This window comes from Tupaia chinensis, unplaced genomic scaffold (assembly GCF_000334495.1).
Source record: "Tupaia chinensis unplaced genomic scaffold, TupChi_1.0 Scaffold000311_2, whole genome shotgun sequence".
Lineage (NCBI taxonomy): Eukaryota > Metazoa > Chordata > Mammalia > Scandentia > Tupaiidae > Tupaia > Tupaia belangeri.
The window spans coordinates 4,265,626-4,269,813 of NW_006159803.1; the positions used below are offsets into that span (position 1 = coordinate 4,265,626).

Below are 4,188 nucleotides of genomic sequence, written 5' to 3' on the forward strand. Positions count from 1 at the left end.
CTAGACAATATTATGATGCATAAAAAGAAAATCTTCAATTTAGAGCGATTATTTTGTTTACAGATTATGGAGAAGCTGTATGAAATACTGATTCACTCAGAAATGAACATACCTTCCAGCAGGAGCTAGAGCTGAGCTTGATGCTGTCTGTGGACAAGAGGAGCAGACTCTGGACCTCTGGTACACTGTAAGTCCTGTGTGGTTTAAAGACAGTGATTAGTGTACATTAAGGGAGAAGTAATACGCTACTAAACATGATACTTTATTTCTTGCTGGCCATAGGTCGCCAAAGCTTATACAATTTGTTGTTGTCAAAAGCCAGAGCTGGAGTAGTATAAATGAATGCCACGCAGAGCACTGGGCTTGTTTTTGCTGTTCAAACACAGTTTTCCCACAAAGCACTTGTTATTAGAGAGCTAAAGCCTATGTATGTCATTAAACAAGTGCAGAATGATGACAGCTTATTTCTAAGTTCCTGAGTATTAAAGTATTTCAGGCTTAAAAGAAAATGTCCCCAAAGTCAGCTTCCCTAAATATAGAAAATGTTATATTCATCCTGGCCCATAGATTTCTCCTTTCAGGTCAAAGAAGTTGAAAGGAGATTTACTGCACTATCCAGAATATTGTTCTTAGCTCTGTGTCTCTCCATCTAAAAAGCTTGGGAAAACATTATTTTGCTATCACAACTCTACAAGATCTGCCACATGGTCACATCATGCACATAAGTTAAAATGAGAAAATAGATACAGTTGCCATTTAATGTAAGCTAACATTTATTGAAAATCTACTACATTCTGGGAGCTATGCCAAAGACTTCATACGTATTGTCTTCTTTAATTGTGAACTATCTAAAGAACACCATATGTTTATGATTATATTTTTAGTCTATAGATGAAAATCAGAAAAACAGACAAGTCAGGTAATTTGTTAGGTCACACGATAAGTGGCAGAATTGGGACTAGAATCCCCAACCCTTGACTATTTTACATATTGCATTTACAGTGTGATCCAATTTGGGTTATATGGATTTTTTTTTCATTTTTCACAAACTTCTTATTTTTCTATTTATTTATTTACTTATTTTTTTCATTTCATTTTCTTCCATACATTCAATCACAATATTATTTGTCTTACAAAATGGGTATTTCAACAGGTGAACATTTCTCCCTAGTACTGTTGATAAAACTACAAAATATCTTCAACAGATAATACCACACCTCTTTGGGCCATTAATGCTTTGCTTCCCTGTCCCTCCCCCAAATGTCCTTCCTCAGACCCTCCAGACCTTGATCATCTGATCCATCCCTTTAAAAAAAGCTTTTGGATCTTTCAATCTTGCTGAAATCACTTATTATTTCTAGTAGCTTTTTTGGTCTGCAAATGAAAATAGTTTTAGTTTTATATACATATTCTTTTCTGAGCTTTATGGCAATGCCTGGGGCCTTAAGTACAATATTGAATAGACATGGTATGAACAGTCATCCTTGACTTGTCCCCAATTATAGTGGAAAGATGAAGTATTTCCCCATTAAATATAACTTTAATCACAGGGTTTTTTTTCATTATATAAAAAATATATACATACATACACACACACATATATATATGTATATATTATCACGAGAAGATAGTAATTTTCAGGACCAAAAAATAAACAAACCAACAATGACAAAAATTTCACTTTACAAATTAATGTTCAAACTAGGGTTCTTATACTTGAGGTCAAGAGTTTTGTGAACTTTAGGAATTAGATGCAAAATTATGGATCCATAGCTTTCTTCCTGGTCTCAGAAAGGTTTAGGATTCCACCGTTTGTAAATAACCTCCAGCCAGGACAACTGGGAATTATAGAAAAGGAAGGAGGAGGAGAGTGAGGATTGTCCTAGAAGTTTCACTGGTGATATCGCTAAAGAGGTTGAACAAAAGCTGACCACCTCTTCCTTGCAGAGATAGGCACATGTCCCAGTAGCTCACCTTTGCTTAGCACTGACCACATTTCAGGCGCTAAGCACTTTATGTCTGCTATCATGATTAACTTCAGTCAGATGCCAGAACCTCCATTTCTAACCCACTTTGCAACGTTCCCTCATGCTGACAAGGAGTTTACTGTAGGTGATGGAGAGAGGGAGAGAGAACTGATTCATCAACTAATAATGATCACACAGTGGCCAGGGTCATTTGGCTTGATCATTGTCTTATCTTCCCCAGGGAGAGGGATGAGTGTCAAGTGCCAGCTAAGAGGCTGGCTGAGGTCCTGAGAGGGCTGGACCTTACACAGGAGCAGAACAGCTTGGGGGTGAGGATGATAAATTGGAATCTGCTAAGGAAACCGCAGGAATGGACAGGTGGAAAAAGGTCATTTGGAGGATTTAACATTAATGGAAACCAAGAGTGAAACAAGTTTGTTTCAGAGAATCGCTGTGGATTTGCATATGAACATGTAGGAAGATCCTGGCAAATGAGCCTGATTGAAGATATACAGAAGGATACACTCTCAGGTGGTGCTGAAAATGGAGCACAGGACAGGGAGGGATATGGGAGTCCAGGGCAGAGTGAAGGAGAGAGACCCTCATCCAAGGCTGAGGGTGTTCTCTCATTCCAAATTCCCTCGAAGTTGCGTTTCCACATTTGCTTTCCGTAAGGAGTGGTTCTTGCTTCTTCAAAAGTGGAGATGTGGAGACCAGCAGTTGGCCTAATGGCTATGTCGCTGGACTTCCATGTAGTTGACAGCAGTTCAAGTCCCAGACCCGGTGGCTTAAATTCACGTTGGGCACATGTGCATGTGTGCCCAAGATCCAAAGAGGAGAATGGAGGAGACAGGCCTGTGGAAAGACCATCCCCTCTGGGGGGTGATTTCTCACTTTCTGTCTCTGTCTTTCTGGCAAGCACATATGCCATATAGCAAGCATTTCTGAAAAAAAAGGGGGGGGGATGATGTGAGAGGACAGGGAAGTGTGATACCTAGGTGCAGGGAGTTCATCATCCATAGAAAACACCTTGCATTCAAGCTGTCACTTCTGATGCCTGCAGCCCTGGAAGCTGCTGTTACTTTTTGTGAGCTGCTGTTCCAGTAAATGTGGTGACCTGCCCAAGGTCACACAGCCAACACACTGTAATGATGCTGGAATTTGAGCTGAGTGAGATCTATCAGTCTCCAAAGTCCACATTTTGCCCATGACACAGCACTCATTTCAAATGAGGCCTGGCTGCTCTTAAATGTCAGAAGAATAAACAGAAATATGCAATGCTGTTTTCACCAAAATGGAATCATTATTGATCAGTATTGATCCACCATTCCAGAGTCTGAGAAATACCTATCCCCAAGTCCCTGGATACTTAATTGCAGCCAGTTTGGTTTTAGCTTCACTAATGCAAGACTCATTTTGATTGTTTCAGACCATTTTCTTCTAATACTATTTAACTCTTTTCTTCTCCTTACATCATCAGTTATATCATTAAATCAAAATCTCCTTCTATAGGGAATTGTCGGTAGTGTAGAATTTTGATTATACAATGACCACACAGAAAATCATACTGTGGCTATTATGGAATAGGGATATTTTCCATTTCTGATACAAATGTGGAGGAAAAAAATGGTAGAGTAAAACTCCAATTTCTTCTCTAGAGGTCTTCTCTCTTGGGTTCTACACATAGTCCTTCCAGGCTCAGTTGTCCAGCGAGTCTTAGATTAGCCTCTCTGATGGGTTTCAAGGACTTAATAGCTTCATTTTTAGATGAGGACCACTATAGTGGCAAATGAAAGATGGCACACATGCGTTACATGACAGATGACACAGAAATTCTACTACTTATTTTTCGTTTATTTTTTTCATTTCAAGTGTTTTAGGAGCCAGATGGTGGTACAACAGTAGCACAATGTTCTGTGAGGTTCATCCTTTCGGGCAGGTTCTGGGTTTGTGTCTATAGACCTTCCTGAACGGGCCAGTCACACTTAAGTCCTTTATCTGGGACTATTAATGAAAGTGGATTAAGGCATTAAAACCCTGCTGGGGATGTAGGTATCTCTCTCTCTCTCTCTAATGGAAGGAGTAGTGGATAAACTTTAAAAAGAGTATTTTTGCAAATAAACATATTCTACATGTAAGTAAATATATGTATGTAATTTGTTTTTAATGTTAGACAATATAGATACAAAAGTAAGTCATCTATGACTCACCTTCCTGCTGC

General features: G+C 39.1%; 1 long non-coding RNA gene across 1 annotated transcript in view; it reads left to right on the forward strand.

Moving 5' to 3' along the window:
• LOC102471679 (uncharacterized) overlaps positions 1 to 4,188 on the forward strand; it is a 31,450-nt gene that overhangs the window by 16,409 nt on the left and 10,853 nt on the right. Inside the window, exon 2 of the long non-coding RNA XR_334908.3 lies at positions 64 to 187. This is a non-coding gene — a long non-coding RNA (uncharacterized LOC102471679). The remainder of the gene's footprint in view (positions 1 to 63; positions 188 to 4,188) is intronic.